Source organism: Podarcis pityusensis (assembly GCF_964106645.2).
Source record: "Podarcis pityusensis genome assembly, chromosome: 3".
In the NCBI taxonomy this organism is placed as follows: Eukaryota; Metazoa; Chordata; class Lepidosauria; order Squamata; family Lacertidae; genus Podarcis; species Podarcis pityusensis.
The window spans coordinates 106,217,437-106,242,673 of record NC_138026.1 but is presented as its reverse complement, the minus strand read 5'-3'; the positions used below and the strand labels follow the sequence as shown (position 1 = coordinate 106,242,673).

General features: G+C 44.7%; 1 long non-coding RNA gene across 7 annotated transcripts; it reads right to left on the bottom strand.

The window, feature by feature from the left end:
• Positions 1-404: 404 nt before the first annotated feature.
• Positions 405-25,116, bottom strand: LOC308473296. Of its 7 annotated transcripts, none has more exons than XR_013984006.1 (7): positions 24,633-25,116; positions 19,333-19,467; positions 18,676-18,867; positions 17,264-17,361; positions 5,480-5,598; positions 2,479-2,523; positions 405-1,181 (listed from the first exon to the last, which is right to left on the bottom strand). It is a non-coding gene; the product is annotated as an uncharacterized lncRNA (long non-coding RNA). The 7 variants fall into 7 exon arrangements; XR_013984007.1 differs by having other exon boundaries at positions 18,676-18,795; positions 24,633-25,108; XR_013984008.1 differs by lacking the exon at positions 18,676-18,867 and adding an exon at positions 3,847-3,950 and having other exon boundaries at positions 24,633-25,086.
• Between the last annotated feature and the right edge of the window lie 121 nt (positions 25,117-25,237).

The window sequence follows — 25,237 nt, the reverse complement described above, 5'->3', positions numbered from 1 at the left end:
TCTCTGGCACAGACTCCTTCCATTCACTAAGCCCTGTTACCTATTCAGCTTCCAATACTTCCTCCTCCTAGTCTTCTGCCTCTTCTCCCTATGACCACTCATTGTTGTCCTACCGCCAGTGCCCTGGCTCTACTGACTGAGCTGTATAACTACAACAATTGTATATTTTCTCTTTTCTTGCCCTTAATTTGTTATTCCATTTCTACTGTTTCTCTTGTGCCTATTTTTAATGGTGATGATGATTATGAAAAACAGTAATAGCATGAGTAAGAAGTACGTTTATTGCAATTATCCCTCCATTAGCTTAGACGTGTGATTGATGTGTTTTCACGCAAAGGGCACAAAGCCACCCACATGTTATTTTCGACACCCTCAAGAGTAATCAATTAGGATTAAATAAACCATTCTAACACCAAGATGAACAGTTTTATTTTTATTGAGAGCATCCTCCTGGGTTGAACTCTTCCAGCTGCAGCAAACTGAAACAGATTGAATAGTCCTAGCTGCGAGCTGATTCTATCAGTCGTCTTACTTGGCAAATCAGTATGGAAAGGAGAATGGGGAAATTGCTCCTGCCTCAGTGTGACAGTATAGCCTGCCACTAGCATTACAAACTGGCCCAGGGCACTGTGTTTACACAACAGCCTGGTTCTGTGGTGATATGTGGTTTTAGGCACAACAGGGTGGGTATTTTGCGTAGAGATGGTATACTGGGCATGACAAAAATCATGCATGCCATGTCCAGAAATTCAGCCCTATATATTCTCCTATATCCTGGCTGATTCACCATGTGCCATTAAAATGATGAAAAGAATCATTGTTGTGGTTAGCATTCCCCCCACTCTTCAACCAAAAATCGGTCCCAAGGTGACTTATAAATATCAGTGAGAAGACAGTTCCCACCCTCAGGCTAACAATATGAGAGACACAACACAAAAGGAAAAGAGACTGGGAAGGGAGGAGGAAAAAAGCAAGCTGGGACACGAATTCTTTTTCTTCCTTTCTCTTTAAAGCCCACAGACAGCCTTTTCTTTCTTGTATAAAACAGTCATGAATGGCAGGGTTTCATCATCACTTGTTTTTCATTCTCTCATCTTACTCTTACTCCTATATAAGTGATTAAGTAAACCAGGACCAGTGCTTTATTTCCTTTTTTCTTCTTATTTACTTCCTAAAAGTACCTGTTATTTAAAAGCAAAAATAAAATTCAAATACATATATATTTATGTATAAATGTTCTTGTTAACTTTATATTTTCCCTCCGCCATTATCTTCCTTCCCCCTCTCTATCTCTATTTCATTCTCCTTCCTTCTCTAATATTCAGTTACAGAGAACTGCTAGTGAGCAGCAGAAACAGAACCTTTTTTTGGAGAGGAAACAAAAGTTGCTGCTCTTTCAGCAGAGCTCATGGAGTCCCACTTCTCCCCCTGGGGCCCTTTTTATTATGGATATATGATTATTTCTGCTCACGATGCTAACGGGGCAGTTATATGCAGTCCTGCTTTTTGTTCTGTTTGCAAAAGCACTGGGTCAATAAACTGTTTCATTTCCAATGAGTGCACATCCTGTAACTTGCCTGTTGAAATCTCGTAACCTTTTAGGCTGCAAATGTTCTGGTTTATTTCTGTCCCCCTTTTGTTGCATTATTGCCCCTCCAGACAGCAATAATGTGGTTGCATTGGGGAAGCATCGCAGGACACACCAAAGTAGAAGTAATCCACCACTAAGGGCTGTCACCTGGAAGGAGCAAGCTTGTTTTCTCCTGCTCCGGAAGGTAGGACCCAAACCAATGACTTCAAGTTACAAGAAAGGAGATTCCGACTCAACACCTGGAATAACTTTCTGACAGTAAGAGCTGTTCGATAGTGGAACAGTCACCCTCGGGAGGTGGTGGATTCTCCTTCCTTGGAGGTTTATAAGCAGAGGTGGGAAGGCCATCTGTCATGGATGCTTGAGTTGAGATTTCTGCATTGCAGGGTGTTGGACTAGATCAGGGGTCAGCAAACTTTTTCAGCAGGGGACTGGTCCACTGTCCCTCAGACCTTGGGGGGGGGGCAGACTATATTTTGGGGGAGGAAAAAAAGAACAAATTCCTATGCCCCACAAATAACCCAGAGATGCATTTTAAATAAAAGCACACATTCTACTCATGTAAAAACAGGCTGGTTCCTGGACCGTCCGCGGGCTGGATTTAGAAGGTGATTGGGCCAGATCCAGCCCCCGGGCCTTAGTTTGCCTACCCATGGACTAGATAACCCTTGGCTATTCCTTACAATTCTACAATTCTATGATTCTACTGCACTGCTATTTTTTTTAAAAAAAATATTTTTATTAAAGTTTTCTTGGTTTACAAAGGTATGCTCAATGTCTCTTTTTTCAAGTCACATTTTCCATAAGTCAGTTTCATTCGTTGAGACATTAGGGTTACATGAGGAAGAAAAAGGGGGGAGGGGGAGGGGGCCATGGTGAGTACTCACCTACTCTCAGCAACCAGAAACATCATAGCCAGACACTGGAGAGACCTGTCAGGAGTAAGCATGGACCAATGGTAGCAAATAGTATGGGAAACAGCCCTACTAGAAAAATTAACTGATAAACTGAAACTGACACGGGGACAAATAGAAGATACCTTCACCCCAGTTTGGCTCCTCTTTATCACATACACAGTCCAACAAGACAACGACAAGAATCCACCAACAGCATATGACTCAATATGGCTAACCTGATTCAAAAACACCCACCCACCCCACTCACACACAAAAACTGCACTGCTATTGTGTCAAGATCACATTCCAGAATATACTTTCAAGAAAACACCAGTCTGGAGGTGAGGTGGGCCCTCACTCACAGCTTGATGGAATGGCTCGATCATAGGGCTTGATGTTGTTATATGACGGTCGTGACTAACATTGTCTGCCTGAAGCCTGAAGCCAACTTTAAGTCAAGGAGGAAAAGTACCACTGGAATTAATGAGAGCTTGTCGCCTTTCAGCTTGTTCATAAACAGTCCGGAGTTAGAGGTCAGCAGTGAGATGGCCAACATTGTAGATGACACTGAATTATTCAGGTTGGTAAAAACAAGGATTGCAAGGCACTCCAAAATGATCTCTCCAAATTGGGTGAATAAACAGTAAAATGGCAAGTGCAAATCAATGTAAACAAGTGTAAATTGGTACATGCTGGGTTAAAAAAACAACTATCCTAACTTCACAAATATGCTTATGGAGTTTGAAGTGGCAATGGAGGACTAGGAAATAGATCTCGAGGCTTGGTGTCATAGGCAGCTCAATGAAAATGCTGACTCAGTGTGCTGCAGTTGTGGAGAAGGCAAATTCCATGTGGGGAATCATCATCAAAGGGTCTGAAAATAAAACAGCCTTTGCCCCAACACCATTATGCCAGTCTATGGTGTGACCACACCTGGAATACCGAGTGCAGTTCTGGTTGCTGCAACAGCTAAAAAACGCATTGTTTTGATCTTTTTGGTGTGGAAGGAAGATGAATAAGTGAGGAGGGACATGATAAAGTTTTATAGCTGGCATGGACAAAGTGCCTAGATTTCTTTTTAATTGTTCTTCCATCGCATTAGAACCCAGGTTCATTTAATGAAGTTCGGAGATTCAGAACAGGCAGGGAATAGTTAAACTGTGGAGTTTGCTGCCACAAGATGTGGCTATCGCTGGTTTAGATGGGTTTAAAATGGGATAAAACCAATTCCTAAAGGTTAAGGCTACCAGTAGCTACTAGTCATGATGACTGCATGCTGCTGCCTCCAGAATCAGACCCAGCATGCCCCTAAATATCAGTTTCTAGCAAACAGGCCTGGGAGACGGCTGCTGTGCTCACATCCTGCTGGTGGGCATCTCAGGATACCGGACTAGATGGGTCTTTGGTCTGATCCACCAAGGCTCTTCTTGTCTTCATTTTTCTCCTTTGGACACTAATGGTTCCTGTTAGAACATTGAAAAAGCAGCAGAGAAGCAAAGGAGGATAATAAATGTTGAACTGCAAATAACTTGCCTCTGGTATGCCTTTCCTGGTGCACCATCATTCAGTCTAAAATTCATGAGCTACCCTGGATTCACAATCACTGCCCATGAATTAAACTGGCAGGCAATCTAACACTTTGAAAACATTTTAAATAATGGAGGTTCATGAAGAATGGGGGACCGAGCAATCTGGGTTTGTTGATGAAACTGTTGCTGAAGAAACTTATGTGGAGGCCTCAAGATATACTTCCACTGTCTAGCAAGAATGAAACACAACATATAGCTCCGTGGTGACATCTTCGATGCAGTCATTGAAAATATTCAGAAGAGAAGTGAATGGAATGTTTGCAGGAAGCAGGAAGTTGGGTTATTTATGGGGTGTTGACAGTTGGACCTTAACTCCGGCATTCAGACTCCATGCAGATGTTACCTGAACAGGTGTCCAGGTAATAAGTATTCAGGTGTTACCTGACTGATCCCTTAAGGTTATGTATAAAAAGGTAAAGGTAAAGGACCCCAGACAGTTAAGTCCAGTTGTGAACGACTCTGGGGTTGCGGCGCTCATCTCGCTTTACTGGCCAAGGGAGCTGACGTTTGCCCGCAGACAGTTTTTCTGGGTCATGTGGCCAGCATGACTAAGCCGCTTCTGGCGAAACCAGAGCAGTGCATGGAAACACCATTTACCTTCCTGCCGGAGCGGTACCTATTTGTCTACTTGCACTTTGAGCTCACCCCATTGCAGGGATTCAAACCACTGACCTTCCGATCAGCAAGCCCAAGACTCAGTGGTTTAGACCACAGTGCCACCCGTGTCCCTCTAAGGTTACATATAGTGCCTGTTTTAAAAAACAAACAAAGCTTGGATGCTGTCCTTCCCAAGGTTCTCTTAGCTTAAATGATACAAGATGGTACTAGAATTCAGGAGACAATATTGCCCTTCAGAGAACAACCATAATACATCCTAGCAGCCACCCCTGTAAATTCAAAGTGCAAATTTCACTTTTGCTGCTTGACTATGTAGCACATTCTCTGCTGATGTTGTAGAACAGGAATAGCCAACATAGTTCACATGTTGTCTCCCTGCAGTTCACATGAAGCTTGACAACTGACTGGGCTGGGTGGGGCTGATGGAAATTGTTGTTCAGCAACATCTGGAAGGTACCACATTGGCTACACCTCTTATAGGGAGTGTGTGCTGTAGATACCTTAATTGTCTGTGGTGGAAAGGAAAGGAAAGGTATTGAGGATGGCCTGAAGGACAGGTGGCCTGCCAAGCCCAGGGAGCCCTGCAAACCCTTCCCTATTGCAGAGCTGCTTAGGCATCAGCTGGGTATTGTGGAAAAGATAGCTGGAACCACGCTACTAAGCAGCACTGGGACTGTGATCTTTTGGCTGCATCAGAAGCTCTGAGGAGGAGCTTTCCCACCCTAAGGCTCCTGTTCCAGCCAGAATCATTGTCCCCCAAGCTGAGAATTGCAGGGAGTTTGTACCTGGTGTGTTTACACCTGCAGGCTGTTAAATGCACTGGGGCGGTCTGCTTCCCTCCAGGTTACTCTGAAAGTTCATGCCCTGCCAGAGGAGGGAGCCTTTTGGCGTAGGGTTGGTGCTCCTGTGAAGAGAGAAAAACAGCCCAGAGCTTTCCTCCCAAAGGACTGTGGAAATGATGTTTCTTAAATATCCCACATGGAGAAAATACATTGTAGATAATGTGAACCTTTATAGAACCACTCCAGAAACAACACAGAAGTGGTCCATTTCTCTCTCTGAGGGTGAAAAAGTGAAGACTAAAAACTATGAAAAATATTCATATGAACTCCCCAGTTCCACCATGAACACAAATTATCAAGTGACATCTGCAGGGGCCTTTGTTGTGTGACACACCATTGATCCATCTAGCTCCACACTGCCTGCACAGACTGGCAGGGGCTCTCCATGGCTGCAGGTAGGGGAGATCCTCAGCCCTACTGGGAGATGCCAGAGATTGAACCTGGAACCTCCTGAATAAAAAAGGAACCATGGTCTTTTCCCATAGGAAGTGTCAGCCTATTGCAAGCTTGGCCCCAGATCTGACAGGTGGTGGAAAAAGCCATCCCACTGCCAGTAAAAAGCACTAGGAGCCAGCTCTGTGACTTTCTTCCCTTCCTGCTTCAACGCTGCACAGTCACCAGGCTGCGGCATCAAGGAAGGACATTATAAGATGGACACCAGGTACAGAAGGCATCCATTGCATTTGTGAAAGTGCTCTGCGCAATTGGGCACTATTTTCTGCACCCCTCCACAGCTGTGCCTCTTACTTCCTTCTCTCATACAGCAGCATCCATTCTCTCCTGCAGGGATCTTGACCCTATACTATAACAACCTCTAACAACAACACCGGGTGACTGGAAGTCGGGTTACAGGAGCTGCCTTTGCCGACGACACAATTATTTCTCAGCATTCAGTTTCTAGACACCGATCAAGTGTTCCTTTCGCTTGCCTTTCTGTTTGTTTGCTCGCAGTTGTATATTAATGAGGTGCCTGGAATAGTCTTTATCAAACCCAGTCTGCAGCCACTGCCATATGGCACCTATCTACCTGCTGACAACATAATTAGCCACCCACCCCCTGTAACATTTTCCAGCACCGGCTTCTGAAAACACAACCAAACAACAACTCCCACCATTGCTCCAGCCCTATTCAGGAGTTGACAGATTAAAGCTTTGCTTTATTTCCAGTGTCTCAAGAAGCAAATTAGCTGCTATAAATCCTTTCCCAAAAAAATTTTTTTTAAGCTGTCCTGGATTTCTATTCTGCCCCTGCTACCTCACTCTTGCCTATTCATTCTATGTTTACTGGATCAGTTATGCCAAGTCTAACAAAAGCTCAGTGCTGGCTCAAAACATCCTGCAAGAGACCCATAACCTGGCTGAGTTGAGGAGATGGCAGGTTGTAGCTCAGAGGCAGAACGTCTGCTCTGCATACAGAAAGTTCCAGGTTCAATCCTTGGCATCTCCAGGTAGAGCTTGGAACACTCCCTGCCTGGAAACTTGGAGAGTCACTGCCAGCCAGTGTTGAGACTATTTAGCTAGATGGACCAATGGTCTGACTCAGGATAAGCAGTTTCCTATGAACTGTAATGTGAAGAGGAACAATTTATGCTGGAAATGCAGAGTCAGGTCGTTCTATATCAAGTGATCCAGGATTTTCACCTCATGTCATACAATTTTCTTAATATTTTGTACACTTGTTGAATGATCAGAACAAAGTTTAAATCTAAATTTTTTATCTCATCCCATTTATGAGTTATGAGGATTTGAAGTTTCAAGAAATTGACAGTTTTGGCCTTGTCAGGCTACACAAAAAACCTTAAAAGCTCAGCCCAGAACTGAGATACGTCAAGACTAAAAACACCAATCTCTTCAGAACTATATGGGCTTTAATATGATATGCCAAGTGATGGACTTACTTTAAAAATTAAATTTAAGTTACAAAATTTAAAATTGAAACAGTGATTAAAAAAATACGATTTAGAAAATACAAACAACCGTATTGATTATTTAATATATCTAAGAGCTACCTGCAAAATTTCATCTTGGGATCTCAATGGGATCATTATATATATATATATATATATTGTACATACATGTCTGCCTTATTGGGTTCTGTTTAGGATAAATGGGACTTCTTGGAGTAAAATATAACAGAATAAACAAGGCTTCAGACTGTAATATCAGTTACTTCAGATATTTCTTTAGAAAGTTATTCAATTAAAAGGTACCTGAAAAGCTAGTCAGGCTTTTCTTTTAAAAATGTGTTACAATGCAGAGCAATAGCTTGCAGTTGCATGATAGAAATGCCTGACGAGGGATGGAGGCCAGTGTTGCCCCTGACCATCATTCAAGGCACCAGGGTGCCATGGCACACTGGTTGAAAACCACTCAGATAATACTGAGCTAGATGGTCCAGTGGTCTGACTCAGTATTAGGGCTTATGCACACTTTATAAAGCAACCTGCATGCTGGCTGAGCCATTTCCTTCCCTTCCCTTATCTGACGTACACACTACAGTTGTACCTTGGGTTACAGACACTTCAGGTTACAGACTCCGCTAACCCAGAAATAGGACCTCGGGTTAAGAACTTTGCTTCAGGATGAGAACAGAAATTAGGAGGCGGTGCGGCAGCAGTGGGAGGCCCCATTAGCTAAAGTGGTGTTTCAGGTTAAGAACAGTTTCAGGTTAAGAACGGACATCCAGAACGAATTAAGTTCTTAACCAGAGGTACCACTGTATAATCATTTTCTTAAGCACAGCATCCATTTATTCTATGGGAAATTAGCAAAATTTGACGACTCTTGACTTGGGAGTTTGTTCATGGATCTGGTAGAAGCAGCACCTCAGTGCAGCCTTTAATAAGGCTCAGCCTTAACGCTCAGAAAAAGATAGAGAAGCAGATCCGCAGTCCCCTGGAAACAAGGAATGCCTTGGGAAAGCCGAAGGCAGACTTCAAGAACCAGATGTTTTGCCTAGGAAATATGATATGGATAAAAGCAGGGAGCCGATCTGAAAGGAAAAGGGGCTAGACCATATGACTTTGATTCTTGAGGCAGCTGCTTTCTCTCTTTTCACTCTCCCTGCCTTTGGCAAATGGACAATCTGATTGCTCCTGCTGCAGCAAGTTATCTTATCTCCTTTTCCTGGGCTGACTCTCCATCCTACCGACACAGCATATGGCAAGGCTTATCATGTGGAAACTCCTGATGACCTTAGTAGTTTCCACACTGCCAATGCCTGCTTCTGGGCAACACCGAGTCCCACCAGCACAGAACTTTTCCATGTCTTCGGCAGTTTCCTGCAGGGCAAGAATAAATACCTAGAGTACTCGAGCGATTTGGTTGTGTGAGTGGATCGGGCTGAAAAGACTTCGCTCTTTAAAGAGATGTCAAGTAGAAGATGGAGCAAGCTTGTTTTCTCCTGCTTTGAAGGGTAGGACCCAAGTTGCAAGAAAGGATATTCAAGAATGGATTCAAGTTACAAGTTACAAGAAAGGAGATTCCGACTAAACTTCAGGAAGAACTTTCTGACAGGAAGAGCTGTTTGAAAGTGGAACAGACTCCCTCAGAAGGTGGTGGGCTCTCCTTCCTTGAAGGTTTTAATGAAGATGTTGGAGGGCCATCTGTCATGGATGCTTTAGTTGACATTGCAGGGGGTTGGCCCCCGGGACCCTTTCCAACTGTACAATTCTTTGATGCTGTTATTCGCCTACCTCTCATTCTCATTCCATATAGTTAAAGCAATGGTTTTCCCAATTGTGATGTATGGAAGTGAGAGCTGGACCATAAAGAAGGTTGATCGCCGAAGAATTGATGCTTTGGAATTATGGTGTTGGAGGAAACTCTTGAGAGTCCCATGGACTGCAAGAAGATCAAACCTATCTATGCTGAAGGAAATCAGCCCTGAGTGCTCACTGGAAGGACAGATCCTGAAGCTGAGGCTCCAATACTTTGGCCACCTCATGAGAAGAGAAGACTCCCTGGAAAAGACCCTGATGTTGGGAAAGATTGAGGGCACAAGGAGAAGGGGACGACAGAGGATGAGATGGTTGGACAGTGTTCTCGAAGCTACCAGCATGAGTTTAACCAAACTGCAGGAGGCAGTGGAAGACAGGAGTGCCTGGTCCATGGGGTCACGAAGAGTCAGACACGACTAAACAACTAAACAACTAAACAACAACAACAACTCATTCTGATCTATCCAAGTCATTGTTAGGATGGTTTTTGTATAACCATCCACAATGAAACAGAATCACTTGTTCCCTTATGCCTGATCTGTGCATGTTTACTTAGAATTAGGTCCCGTTGACTCAATGGGATCAATTCCCGAGTTATGCCTCTCTCTTTCCCTGCCCCCCCCCCAGACAGATTCACCTCAGCAGCCCTCCCTTCAAGGTGCTTTGGGCATCACAGCTGCCTCCTCCCCCACCACAGTCCCAGCGCAGCTTAACTTTCAGCAAGTGCTTAATCTTGGCAGAGCATCACTTTATTGCTCTCAAAGGGAAAACATGTCTGAGGTCTTGCAAGAACATGAGAGCGAATTTCCTGAAATGAGTTTGATCTCTCCAAGTTGTTGTGTTTAGCCAGGAAGGAAAATCAGTCTAGACGGTCACATGACTGGTCAGGAGACCTGATTTACCGAAGGTTATTACTCCCCTTGCAAAGTGAAGAACATACAAAGCTCTGCTTAAACAAGAATGCACGTCTCAGTTGTATGAGGCTGTGTTCAAATGAAATGTGACAACGGCTATGAGGAAATAACCACAGACATAGAAACCACTTGCCAAAATAGAGATAGACAAATCTATCATTTTTGGTTTCTCTCCTTTTCTCGTTTTCCAGTCACAAGTTCTCCACATTTCTGCAGCAATCCATGTGAAATTTCATCAGCACTTTAGTGCAAATTTCTCCCCATAAACACCTTTTTATATGCAGTGTTGACTAACATACACATTTTTGCAAGGAATTTTCTCTAATAAAATACATTTTTGTACACTTTGGTTGGTTGGAGAACAAAATTGAATTTCCCCAGCACCCAGGAGCTAAATTCAGCCAGTGCAATTCTTTCAGCAGCCATGTCCCGTGATGGTGATAGTTTACTCCATGTGTTGATATTATTCAGCGACATCTCTTGTAAAGACAATCAAAGGTGGGCAGAACAAAGGTGAAGACAGAACATAGCTGGAATGAGATGATCCTGGATGAAGGTGGCAGATGTATTGCCTAAGGAGCAATCGTTCTTTTAGGATTTAGAACGCACAAATAGAGTGAAGGCTAAAGATTTCATCAAATGGCCCCCCTCCCCAAAGCTACAAAGCATTGCCATAATCTTATGCCCTCTAGTGCTGTCAGAGAACCACCCAATTGACAGCTTGGCACAGAGGTGACAACTAACAAATGTCTGCTTGGGGCTTATAGACCCTTTGGACTGTGCATTTGGGCGATACATCCATTCCCAACAGAGTGGCTGTTGGGGTTACATAAGCCACAGCTGGTGTTAGAGGGACACATCAGTTTCCCAAGTGAGTGAAAGTCTAACGCTTGGAAGGAAGTCAACACAGAGGTGACTCCCAAGGCTATCCTATACTACTTTTTTCAGGTGCCCCCTGAAGTGCCATCTCAGTGCCATCTCAACAAATAACCGACTGTGGGAGACTAATCCTTTATCAAATGAACAGGAACACTTAAAGGACCAGGCCCACAGGATTGATAGTAACTGCGGGGGCATAGGAGGGGCAATTGCTGGGCACCATGCTAATCTCCTCGAGGTAACAATAATCTTTGATGTGTCAATACATTGGAAGGGGACGATTTGCAGATAAGCTTTCAGCAGAGGGAAGGTGAGTTGACTATGGAAGGTTTGTAGTCTATTATTATACTGAGCTAAGATGAGTAGTTAAAGTGAAATTGTTGTAGGGAATGAAGCCTTAATGAAATTACCGTGCTCTCTGAGAACTGAACAAGCTAATTATTGCTGAAGTCCAGGAATCAATACACAGTAAAAGATGCAGCACTGAAAGGCAGCCAATATACACGCCACATTTTCCAGACCAGAAATTACTCCTGTGCAAATGCCATATGTGCAATTTGATTTCCTAGATATCCATGAGCTGCCATCAATAGGGGGGTTCGTTCTGTGTGCAATGAGTGAAGTTTAGCAATTTGCAGATATGAAAGGAATGCTTATTATTGATCTTCCACATATGTCCCAAGGTGATAAATATAGGGGGTGGGGAAACAGCTAAATAAAAACATATTAGGATAAGGTAAGGTACATATTGGACAGTGTTCTTGAAGCTACGAACATGAGTTTGACCAAACTGCGGGAGGCAGTGGAAGACAGGAGTGCCTGGCATGCTCTGGTCCATGGGGTCACAAAGAGTCGGACATGACTAAATGACTAAACAACAACAACAGGTACATATTAGGACAACATATTAACTCTGCGGGGTAGGAGCGGAACCAATGGATTCCAGTTACAAGGAAGGAGATTCTGACTAAATAGCAAGAGCTGTTTGACAGTCAAATGGTTCCTCCCTCAGGAGGTGGTGGGCTCTCCTTCCTTGGAGGTTTTTAGGCAGAGGTTAGATGACCATCTGTCATGGATGTGTCCGCTGCAATTCCTGCACTGTAGCAAGTTGGACTAGATGACCCTCCGAGTCCCAGCTCTACAATTCTATGATTATAGGGAACTAATCTACTCTAAAGTGAAAGTTACAGCTTAAAGCATGCAATGCTTTAATGGAGAAAGAAGTTATAAATAAATAGGTGGAGAAATGGTGTGTCATGAAGCCAGTTTTCAGGTAGCCTTTTAGGCTGCAAACCTGTACCAACTCACCTGGAAATAGTCCCTACTGAACACAATGAGACTTAATTCTGGGTAAGAAGATATCGTAAAGGTGGGGAACCTCCAGACCATAGGTCTAATTGGATCCACTACAGGTCCCTATTTGACCCACAAAGATATTTCACCCAAACCATGAACACGTGCCACCATATGTGATGCAAGGTATGGGGTAGGTGGAAAAACAGCTGCCAGTGAATAATAAGGACCCTTAAAGTGCTCCCAATTGTTGCTTGGCACAGGAGACCTACTGCCAGTACAGTGGAACCTCGGTTTTTGAGTGTCTTGGAAGCCGAATGATTTGGAACCTGAACACCAAAATCCTGGAATTGCTTCCTTTTTTGAACACGCCTCGGAAGTCGAGCGTCTTCCAAGGCACGTTTTTCTTTTTCCCCATTGACTTTGCAGCCAGCCTATTGATCCTCGGTTTTTGAACTTTTTGGAAGTCGAACGGTCTTCCGGAATGGATTACATTCGAAAACTGAGGTTCCACTGTACCTGTCAGCTGATAGGCCGTGACAGGAAGCCTGCACTGTGGAATTCCTCATTAGGAACTTGGTAGTGCATTGCCCTGGGAACATTGGGAGCTGCCTTAATACAAAGTCAGACTGTCAATCTACCTCAGTATTGTCTACAAAGACTGGCAGCTGCTCTCCAGGGATTCATACAGGGGACATTCCCCGAACTCCCTTGAGATGCCCGGAATTGAACCTGGAACCATCTGCATGCAAAGCTGATGCTCTGCCACAGAGCTATAGCCCTTGGCCACCCCATTCTCAACTCAAAAGGAGCTGTGTCTGGAAGACTGGAAGGAAAGTGCCCACAAAAGAGAAAACACTTTGTTACTCAGGCAATGCTTCTTGTTCAGAATGCCAGCTGATTCAGTCTCCAATTGCTTCCTTTCTTTCTAGCACAGGTCAATTCTGTGTCCAGGGGAGCTGTCTATCAGCTCCATCTGGTATGCAGGCTGAGATCCTACCTGCCCGCAGACTGTCTCACCAGAGTGGTGCATGCTCTGGTTATCTCCCACTTGGACTACTGCAATGCGCTCTATGTGGGGCTACCTCTGAAGGTGACCCGTAAACTACAATTAATCCAGAATGCGGCAGCTAGACTGGTGACTGGGAGCTGCCGCCGAGACCATATAACACCGGTCTTGAAAGACCTACATTGGCTCCCAGTACGTTTCCGAGCACAAAGTATTGGTGCTGACCTTTAAAGCCCTAAACGGCCTTGGTCCAGTATACCTGAAGGAGTGTCTCCACCCCCATCGTTCTGCCCGGACACTGAAGTCCAGCACTGAGGGCCTTCTGGCGGTTCCCTCACTGCGAGAAGCCAAGTTACAGGGAACCAGGCAGAGGGCCTTCTCGGTAGTGGCGCCCTCCCTGTGGAACGCCCCCCCCCCGATGTCAAAAGGAAATTTAACTACCAAACTTTTAGAAGACATCTAAAGGCAGCCCTGTTTAGGGAAGCTTTTAATGTTTAATAGGTTACTGTATGTTTGTGTTTTGTTGGAAGCTGCCCAGGGTGGCTGGGGAGACCCAGCCAGGTGGGCGGGGTATAAATAATAAATTGTTGTTATTATTATTATTACTAGCCTCTGAGGTGCATCGCATGCCACCCCAGTCTCTGAGCAGTGTGAGATTCCAGGGATTCGGGGGCACTTACCTAGGGTTCAGTTTCCTCTGAATGTGAGAAAGCAGAGACTGAGTTGTCTTAATGATTTTATTATTATTATTACCATTATTATTATTTTGATGCCGTGCTTCATACGCAGATCTCAGGGAGATTCACAACATAAAAATATATGGTTTATTTACACATACAGTCAAACCTCGGCTGTCAAACGTAATCCGTTCCAGAAGACCATTCGACTTCCAAAACGTTCGATGACTGAGGCGTGGCTTCCGATTGGTTGCAAGAGCTTCTTGCACTCAAGTGAAAGCTGTGTTGGACGTTTGGGTTTCAAAAACTGTTTGAAAGCTGGAACATTTACTTCCAGGTAAGCCGAAACGGACGATAACAGATGTGTTCGGAAACTGAGGTTTGACTGCATATACAACCTGAGCCTATGATGGAAGGGCTCACAGCATTAACACCCCAGAAGGTCTTCTCCCATAGCCACAGTCTTGAATTCCAGAAGAAATCAAGCTTGGCTTCTGCCTGCAGCCTGCCTCTAGCCTAGAGTTACCAGATGTCCCCAGTTCCTGGGGACAGACCCCGGATTTGCAAATCTGTCCCTGGATAAATTCCAACCCTGTAATGTCCCCAGATTTGCAAATCTGTCCCTGGGAAACGTGGCAGTGGCAGCCTCAGCAGCCCAGAGCCAGCCTGGTAGCGCAGTTGCCTCTGGCTGGCTTCAGGAGCTGCTCGCTGCTGTGGTGCCCGCCATTTTTCCTCGCCGGAAGTCCCCATGTGACGTGTTGTGCACAAGTCCCATCATATGGGGACTTCCGGTGAGAAAAAATGCTGCTGCCGCCACTGCCGAAAGGGAACCGGGGATGTCTGGCGATACAGATCAAAGGGGTAAGGGGACAGGAGATTGGGGAAGGCTTGGGAGTCATGGGCAGGTGGCATGCCATTGCCCAGGAGGGGCGCAAGGCGCATGGTTTCTCTGCTGGGCAAGGTGCAGAGTTCTTCTTTCACACCCTGTGAAACATAAATGCGCAGCGTTTTTTAAAAACTGGGCAACAGCGTGCTGCCCACCCGTGACTCCCAAGCCTTCCCCAATCTCCTGCCCCCTTCCCCCTTTGTTTTGACTTGGGAGTCCCGGCTCAGTTTTTAAAAAACTCTGCACATTTATGTTTCACAGGGTGCGAAAGAAGGGCTTTGCACCTTTATACAATATGCATGTGTGCTTGGGCCCAGGGTCCTTTGCCTCACCATCCCCACTACCGACTCCCTGTTGCTACTCAGCTTAAAAAAAAAAGAGTGTCCCTGGATTCATTGAAAATAATCTGGTAACCATATTCTAATACATGCTGAGCACACTGGCTTTTGATTAAGCTTAACATTGAAAGGCATATAGCATGAGTTTCAAAGACGAAGTTAATAAAAACCTTTTCTTCAATTGCACCACAGGCTCCAGTGTGAGATTAACTCAGACATTTAGGTGCAAAATAAGTAACTCTAGGAAATGAAAACTACTGATGAAGCTGCAATTTTTTTATTTTGAAAGTATGGCCCCATAGAAGGAAGTTTGAGAACCACTGTTCTAGAGTGTAAATTTGAACTCTGCTAATTAGATAATCAAATGAGCACTACTGGAGACAAAAGATGAAGAGGTAAAATCAGTCATGATCAAATGGGCACAAGATATAGGTCATAACATTATGATGGAAGATTGGGAAAGGTTATGGAAAATTTATTTACAGTTTGTTCGTTGAAAGAAAATTATATGAAGATGATGTATAGATGGTATACGACACCAGTGCAGTTAGGAAAAATGTATAAAACAAACTCAAATATGTGTTGGAAGTATAAAGAAAAGGGGGGGCATTTTACCATATGTGGTGGGATTGTAATGAAATTGAAAACTTTTGGGAAATGATATATAATGAATTGAAGAAAATGTTCCATCTAACATTTGTTTAAAAACCTGAAGCATTTTTGTTAGGGATTGTAGGAAAAGACCTGCCAAAGAAGTTGAAAAATATCTTCATGTATGCGACAACGGCGGCGAGAGTCTTAATAGCACAAGGATGGAAGACTGAGGAAATCCCGACTAAAGAATTGTGGCAAGAGAAACTGATGGACTATGCAAAATTGGCAAAATTGACACATAAACTATGGGACAAGGATAACTGTGACTTTAAAGATAAATGGGAACCTTTTACAAAGTATCTAAAGATCCAACAAAGTGAATTGGACTCCATGGCAGGCTTTGAATAAACACTCCACTCACAAACTTTTCATTGATAATAGCTAACCAGTTAGACAAATTAAGGATTTATACAGTGGTGCCTCGCAAGACGAAATTAATCCGTTCCGCGAGTCTCTTTGTCTAGCGGTTTTTTCGTCTTGCGAAGCAACCCTATTAGCGGCTTAGCGGATTAGCGCTATTAGCGGTTTAGCGGCTATTAAAGGCTTAGCGGCTTAGCGGCTAAAAGGCTATTAGCGGCTTAGCGGCTTAGAAAAAGGGGGGGGAGCGAAAAAAATCTCAAGACTCGCAAGACATTTTCGTCTTGCGAAGCAAGCCCATAGGGAAATTCGTCCTGCGAAGCGCATCGAAAAATGGAAAACCCTTTCGTCTAGCAGGTTTTCCGTCTTGCGAGGCTTTCGTCTTGCGGGGCACCACTGTACAATCTTGTAACATGCAGAGAATAGCATCTATAGAGAAACCAGAGATTGGAACTGAGGGAAGTCCGGGGCGGGCGGGGTGGGGCGGGGGTTATTTTATGGGAGGGAGGGTGGAAATGGGGTGGAAATGAAGGATGAAATGCTTTAAGATAATATGTTTAAATTCCTAATAATTTTTTTTTTAAAAAAGAAAGATAATCAAACGAGCACTATTACATTGATTTCTGCATATTAAACCATCTGTGCAAGAGCAGGTCAGGCTGCTTTCCCCCCTGGCTTGTTGGCAACCTCTGCCGCAGCCTTGTCTGCTATGTTTTCTAGGCTCTGGAGAATCAGAGAGGCTCTGCTTCTCTTTCTCCACAAATGAAACTCTCAATTCCTTCTGCTGCTGCTGCTGCCCACAAGCAGGGCTCCTCTCCTCTCTCTGCCCCTTTGTTCTCCTTGGAAATGAACCAACAGATTCTTCTTCCCATGTGGTGCCCTGCGCAAAAGTTGTTGACCAGTCCTTTTTTAAAAAAAAAGCATCTCCACAGCTTGCTTCCTGCTTTAAAAGAAACTGACTTTAAAAAGATGGGTGGCGGCCGCAACAGCAGCAGGGGTACCTTTTGGTCACACACCCCGCCTTGAGTCATTCCTTGTTCTCCGAGCTCTGACATAAACTGTCTTCCCCTCCCATGAAGGTCTTCTGCCTCTGAAGAACCTGCTTTGGAAAGGCAAAAAAGAGAAAGAGCCATTCTCTTTGATATTTTCCCATAGAGTAAGGTTACCAGATGTCCCTGTTTCCCGGGGACAGTCCCTGGATTTACAGATTTCTCGACATTCACATGTACATAGCAAACAATAACTGTCCCCCGGATTCATTGAAAAAAAATCTGGTAACCTTATTCTAGCCCAGCTCTCTCTCACACTGTTATGTACTGAGTTGAATAGGATCCAAAAGGCAGCAGTCTGATTGGTCCTAGAACAATAGGATTCATAATGCAGCAGTCTGATTGGTCCTAGAACAATAGGATTCATAATGCAGCAGTCTGATTGGTCCTAGAACAATAGGATTCAGAATGCAGCAGTCTGATTGGTCCTAGAACAATAGGGTCCAGAATGCAGTAGTCTGATTGGTCCACAGGAGCCACCCAATCCAGCTCCAGGTGGAAGTGAATCCGCAACCTGATTGGCCTACAGGTGAATCCCGGAATTAGCCAATCACGTGGGGCCCATTGTGTAAATAATGTATATAAAGCAGACATTCTGGGGGAACTTCCATTCCTCCTCACCACTATGAACTGAATAAAGAGCATGAAATCCACTCTCGACTCCGAGTATATTACACACACACACACACTCAACTCTCTGGCTTTTGTTTTTGTCATTGCCAGCTGCCGATTTCCCCTATGGTGCAGAGAGCTTCTGTTTTTACACTAACGACCCATAGTTAGGGGGCCATTATGGCCCTTGCCTGGCTAATTCAACACTAATTATGAGGGACTCAGACACCATGCAGCAGCTGCCCACCCCGTGTGTGTGTGTGTGTGTGTGTGTGTGTAGAGGGAATACGGAGAGAGAGGGGAAATAATGTTTCTGATTGACTGGCATCTAATCCCTCTGCTCAGGCCTCTGTTTTGCTGAAGGGTTCCTGGCTCATCCAGAGTGTTTTATTTCCACACATAAAAACCATGCGCATTTCATTTATGTCATACTTGCAGGCTGGACCTCATGCATAATAACCGTGTGTGTTCCATGCCAGCAGAGGAAATGGATTTTGGTTTGTGATTTTTTTTTTAAGAGCATAGCGGCCCAGAGCACACCATAAAAAGTATTCGGAGCCCTGTAAACTTTGGGTTTTGTTTTTGCGGGAGGATTACAGGCAGCCTGATGTTGTGAAAGAATAATGGCTGGGATGAGGGCAACTGACACTTGTCATGGAAACAATAAGCCTTCACAACCCACATGCGCCCCAGATGTAATCTCCTCTGATGGAGATCAAAGAATGCCAAATCTCCCAACTCAATGTACTCGCCTGCGCTTCTATTTCAGCTGGGAGATCTCCATCAGATAAAGCAGGCAGCATTTTGTCCGATGACTGTCTTGCCTTCTGCGTTGCTCAAACTCTCACTGTTTTCTAAGGATTTGTGAAACCCTGGATACAGCATAGCCCGACTCAATCAGGACAATAATTAGAGTCAAAATGGTTCACAGAAAATAATAAATGCTGGTGGAATGAAGTGAGGTGAAGTTATTGGGGGAAGGGCGTAGTTAATATATTGTTCCTAAGCAGTTTTCAGACCCCCGAGCAGTGCTTTTTTTTAATTAAAAAAATGTTTAAGGGGTACTCTCATTTTGACTCAAGAAAATCACGGGGAAAGGAAATGAGGCCACTATCGGAGGTGCTAGATTCCAAGTCCTACTTCACACGTTAAACACTCGCTTCCATCTGAGACTCAGGAAACACTGTGACAGAAAATGAGGCCGCCATCGGGGGTAGCAACGGAACTGATGATTTACCGTGCTAGCAAAGAAACTATTTTTTTTTTTTTTTTAGTTTCTTCTCCCGTTAGATTCACAAAATGTTTAGAGGTATGTGTACCCCTGTGTCCTGTGTCCCCCCCCCCCCGAAAAAAGCACTGCCCCTGAGTACTGAACACTGAAGATGGAGGGACTAAGGATAGCAACATACCGCTCCGTCTATTTCTGATGTTCAAGAGGAGAGTGTCATTACTAGGGATGGAAAGATTTGTCAGCATCGGTTGTCTCAATTTCTCTTTTTCCTCCCCTGAAGATCAGTTCTCCACATTTATGCAGCAGTTTGTGACTAAAAAAAAATAATAATTTAAAAATCCCCATGAAAATTATCCAGCATTACAGTGCAAATTTCTCCTAATAAACACATTTTTGCATGCAGTTTTGACACATTTTGGCATGCAATTTCTCTTAATATCATGCATTTTTGCATGTTATCCTCACCAATATATTTTCATGATCCAGCAGCCTTTTCTTATGTTCGCACATCCCTATGAAAGTGGAGCAAACAGCTTCTCTCCCCTGAGTAGAACTGCTGCTTATGCATGCTCTGTTTCATAAGAACACAGGAAGAGATCTGTTGGATCAGGCCAGTGGCCCACCGAGTTCTGCGTTCTGTCCTCACAGTGGCTAACCAGCCCTCTCCCGGCATGCCCAGCATAAGAATACAATGATAGCTATGAGAAGCTCATGATAAACGGAGAGCATAACATTAAATCTAATTCATTGCTAGTAACTCTTCACCAACGAAAGAGAAGATTTTCCCCTTCCTTCAATTCCCCTTCTCCTCTCTCTGGCATGATGAACTGGGTGGGTGGGGATAATCCTACAGTTTAGAGGAATGGCAGTGGCTGAGAGCAGCCTTGTCTTTGTGGATGAATGCTTTTAATTTCATCACGAACAGGACTGCTGCACCCGTCAAGTCGCAAAAGGAAGTTCTGTACAAGTCCAAGTCGAATGGAACTACCCAGCGTGAGATGCAGCGAAATGTGACCAAATAGGGAAAGCGCGGCTGAGAAGTAATTTAATGTGCTCCATGGGAGTGGAGATTTCTTCTTGAACAACGCTTGATAACCCCGCAGAGCGGAGTTCGCTATAGAGGAGAAATGTTTCACTCTGGCAAGGACCATTCAGGGGTACTGTTTCAGGTGTCACGGAGGTGTCAGAGGTTTTAGTAGTGAGGAAAGGAGACAAGACCAAGCAAGGCCCAAAGGCCTGTTCTTGGATATAGTCAAGAAGGATCTGATTTGGGCCCACACTTGATTATATGGGTTTCCTGCAACCTCACACACTCCAGTCAATGGTTAAGGCCAAGTTGATTGGTGGTGCTGTTCGTGGGAGGGAAAGAGAAAAAAACAACCAAAATGATGTCTGACATTTAACAAAGCAAATGAAATCCCTGTTGGGTAGCAGAGGAGTGGGGCAAGTGACAGCTGTAGCCCAAGGCCATCAAACAATAGAAGGGGGGCTGATTTAGGATTAGAGACCTATAGATTTCTTTATGTCTGTCAGGGACCGTGCTGAGGAGGGCTGCACTGAGGAGGAATGGTGAGAGCCACCCCCTCCCCCTGATCCTTATCCTGAATCTTCCCAGGAGCAGGAGGATAGTATAGATTTGGAACAGTGGTTTGCAGAGGGGCATAGTTCAGAAGGCAGATGCTGGGAAGAACTGTTTGGTGAACAGCTAGGAGAAGAAACACTGGAGGAAAGAGGGTTAACAGATTCACTGTCTATGGAAAGCATTCATCCACTCTCCCCAAGGTCAATAATAATAATAATAATAATAATAATAATAATTTATTATTTATACCCTGCCCATCTGGCTGGGCTTCCCCAGCCACTCTGGGCAGCTTCCAACAGAATATTAAAATACAATAACCCATTAAACATTAAAAGCTTCCCTAAACAGGGCTGCCTTCAGATGTCTTCTAAAAGTCTGGTAGTTGTTTTTCTATTTGACATCTGGTGGGAGGGTGTTCCACAGGGCGGGTACCACTACCAAGAAGGCCCTCTGCCTGGTTCCCTGTAACTTGGCTTCTCACAGTGAGGGAACCGCCAGAAGGCCCTCAGTGCTGGACTTCAGTGTCCGGGCAGAACGATGGGGGTGGAGACGCTCCTTCAGGTATACTGGACCGAGGCCGTTTAGGGCTTTAAAGGTCAACACCAACACTTTGAATTGTGCTTGGAAACGTACTGGGAGCCAGTGTAGGTCTTTCAAGAGCTGAGAAAGTGGCAGAACAGAAAGCACACAAAGCACAGAGGGGACAGGCCCAAATTACAAGACCTGGAAGTGACGTAGATTAATAGGGACAGAAGGGGGTGGGATCCTTAATTGGGAGCACTGCCATTTCTATGAGACGAGTTCTTTGTTCTCTCGCTGTGATTATTAAAATTTCTAAGTGGTAAGAAGACTCCTTTTCCTTTGTTCTGCTTATCTACTGCCATGGAGGGAGGAAGCTGATTCCCTGAAGCCTGACAATGTCCATATCAGAAGAGCCTGCTGGATCAGGCCAGTGGTCCTTCAAGTCCAGTATCCTGTTCTCACAGTGGCCAACCAGGTGCCTGAAGCAGGATCTGACCACAAGAGCCCACACCCTTCCTTTTAAAGCCATCTAGACTGGTGGAATGCAGCTACTACTGGCAGACAGGGGGAAGGTCTCAGGGCCAGAGGAATCTCAGTCATGGGATTAATTAACCAGCTTCTGCTTAATTTGTGTCCTGGTTTCGTTGCACACCATGCTTGCTTGGGGTGGGAAAGGGCACATTTCCCCAGAGGAATGGCTAACAGCCAAAAGTGTGCAAACATTCCCCATGAGACATGTGTTTGTTTAAAGCGAGAAAGCGGGAAAAGAACATCTTTGAACCCAGAGAGCACTCGGCCATCAATTTGGTTCCACCAAGACAGAGGCTGCATCTTGATTGAAAAGCCTCTCACACCCAAAGGATTCCTGTCTGGCGGCTTTCAGAGGAGAGAAAGAGACTGCATTCATCTCAAACTGCTTGGCTCTCAGCTCTGACAAGTACAGATTGTTTTTCTGGAGAGTGTTTTGATTTCACTCTATTCAGAAAAGAGGTTACCCATCAGGGGAAGGTGGTCATCTTGAAATAAAGAAAGCAACGCCGTGCCATTTGGAAAGAAATTTGGATTAAGGCGTCTGCAGGCCTGTCGGTCTGGAAATAGCATTGCATTTTGCAAAGGAAAAGAGGTGCATCTGATCTCAGGTCTAGCACGGCTTCTCCATTCAGTTTAAAATTATCAAGGTTCATCTTATTGCTTTAGTTCAGTGGTAGAGCATCTGTTTGGTGTACAAAAAGTCCAAGACTCAATGCCCAGCAGTGGAGAGCTGCTGCCAGTCAGTGAGGACAATACTGGGATAGATGGACCTATGGTACGACTTAGTATTAGGCAGCTCCTTATGTTCCTATTCAGATACATCTATACAGCCATCAGGCAATCAGTGTTCCCTGGGCAGCTTACAAACAAAATAATATATATAATTTTTAATATAATGAAAATGAAAATCAAGAATATGTCCTAAAAACAACAAAACCTACAACAAAGACAAAATAGAACCATTTGAAGCAAAACTTAAAAGCCCAGGTATCTATCTACCTGCTGCCGAAAAGACCATAGGGAAGGCACCAGGCAAGGTGAGTTGGGGCAGGGGAAGAGTAAAAAAAGGTAAATGGTTAAGTCCAGTCAAGGGTGACTATGGGGTTGCTGCGCTTATCTCACTTTCCAGGCCAAGGGAGCCAGTGTTTGTCCACAGACAGCTTTCCTGGTCATGTGGCCAGCAGGACTAAACCACTTCTGGTGCAATGGGACACTGTGATGGAAACCAGAGTGCATGGAAATGACGTTTACCTTCCCACCGCAGCGGTACCTATTCATCTACTTGCACTGGTGTGCTTTCGAACTGCTAGGTTGGCAGGAGCAGGGACAGAGGAACGGGAGCTCACCCTGTTGCACGGATTTGAAGGGGAAGAGCAGATTCCCCCCTACTCATGAGCTCCAACTGCTGCCCCCAAGTGACAGTTGTTTGCTTTCAGATGACAGCATAGGAGTCAATATCTAGGGGTTGAGGTCCATAAAATTTTTGAGGGTGCCCCAAAGTTGATTGGCATTGCCATTCAAATGGTGTGTGTGCGCCATGTCATGTGATCGATTGTGCAGAGCGCCCCCCCCCCAATATTTTATTCACGTTGGCTCCATTCGAAGACAGAAGGAGGTAACCAGACTTTCAAGTAGGTTCTAGGGAAACAATGTAGAATATAACATACAGTGGTACCTTGGGTTACAGATGCTTCAAGTTACAGACGCTTCAGGTTACAGACTCCGCTGACCCAGAAATAGTACCTCGGGTTAAGAACTTTGCTTCAGGATGAGAACAGAAATTGTGCAGCGGCGGCGCAGCAGCAACAGGAGGCCCCGTTAGCTAAAGTGGTGCTTCAGGTTAAGAACAGCTTCAGGTTAAGAATGGACCTCCAGAACGAATTAAGTTCTTAACTCGAGGTACCACTGTATTGTGTATCCTTCATGGCATGTGATGCTGATTAGTAAAGCTGCAGTAGCAGTTGGTATCTGTGAAGGAATCCACAGCCAAATAACAACCCGAAATACTGCAGTCATCAGGAGTGACTTTTGAGTTTTGGAGAAAGCAGCATGGTGCCCTCTGTTGCTGACAGTATGGCGCTCAATCTTCTAGTTCATGGGTAGGCAAACTAAGGCCCGGGGTCTGAATCCAGCCCAAACGCCTTCTAAATCCGGCCCAGGGACGGTCTGGGAATCAGCGTGTTTTTACATGAGTAGAACGTGTGCTTTTATTTAAAATGCATCTCTGGGTTATTTGTGGGGCATAGGAATTCATTCATCCCCCCCCGCCCCCAAAAAATATAGTCCGCCCCCTCCCCCACAAGGTCTGAGGGACTGCTGAAAAAGTTTTCTGACCCCTGTTCTCGTTATTCAGGATGAAAATAGACATCACCAACCACTTAAGGGGTGTCACATGGAAGAAGGAACAGGCTTGTTTTCTCCTGCTCCTGAGGATAGGTCCTGAACCGATGGATTCAAGTTACAAGAAAGGAGATTCTGACTCAACATCAGGAAGAACTTTCTGACAGTAAGTGCTGCATGACAGTGGAACGGTCTCCCTCAGGAGGTTTCTTTTCAGGCAGAGTTTGGATGGCCATCTGTCATGGATGCTTTAGTTGAGATTCTTGCATTGCAGGGGGTTGGACTGGGTTCCTTCTGTGGGAATTAAACTCTAGCTCCCATTTACAGAGTTACGCGGAAGAGAGTCCAACTCTTGACTTAGTTCCCTTTTTCCTCCTATAAAAACCCACAAAACACTCTCCTTGAAGTTTAAATAATAAATAACTCTTAACTCGATGCATTTGCACTTGCAGGTTAAATACACAAAGCAGGTAGGTGTAACTTATGTTGCTAATACATCTTACCTAGATTTGTAGGTGGGATAAAATACTGTTGCAGACTGACTAACTCTGAGACAGAGAGCAACATACCTGCTGTATGTTCTGCAGCACACCCACAGAACGTACCTGCTGCTCTAACTGTCAAGACTGTTCCCAACTGCCATAATCATACCAACTGAAAATAGCTGCCTCAGGTGTATGGCATCACAGAGTTCTGTAGCCCTGGTGATCATTAACCCTTTACTTAGCATTTTGGATCCTTTCATCCCACACCTTCCAGCTCTACAACTCTATGATAAAGTCTTTGATGTACTACTAACTTGATGCTGTTAAAAAAAGAAGAAGAAGAATGTGCTATGTGCTCTACCCGTGGTTGTTGTTGTTTAATCATTTAGTCATGTCCGACTCTTTGTGACCCTATGGACCAGAGCATGCCAGGTACTCCTGTCTTCCACTGACTCCCACAGTTTGTCGAACTCATGTTAGTAGCTTTGAGAACACTGTCCAACCATCTCGTCCTCTGTCGTCCCCTTCTCCTTGTGCCCTCCATCTTTCCCAACATCAGGGTCTTTTCCAGGGATTCTTCTCTTCCTTCTCATGAGGTGGCCAAAATATTGGAGCCTCAGCTT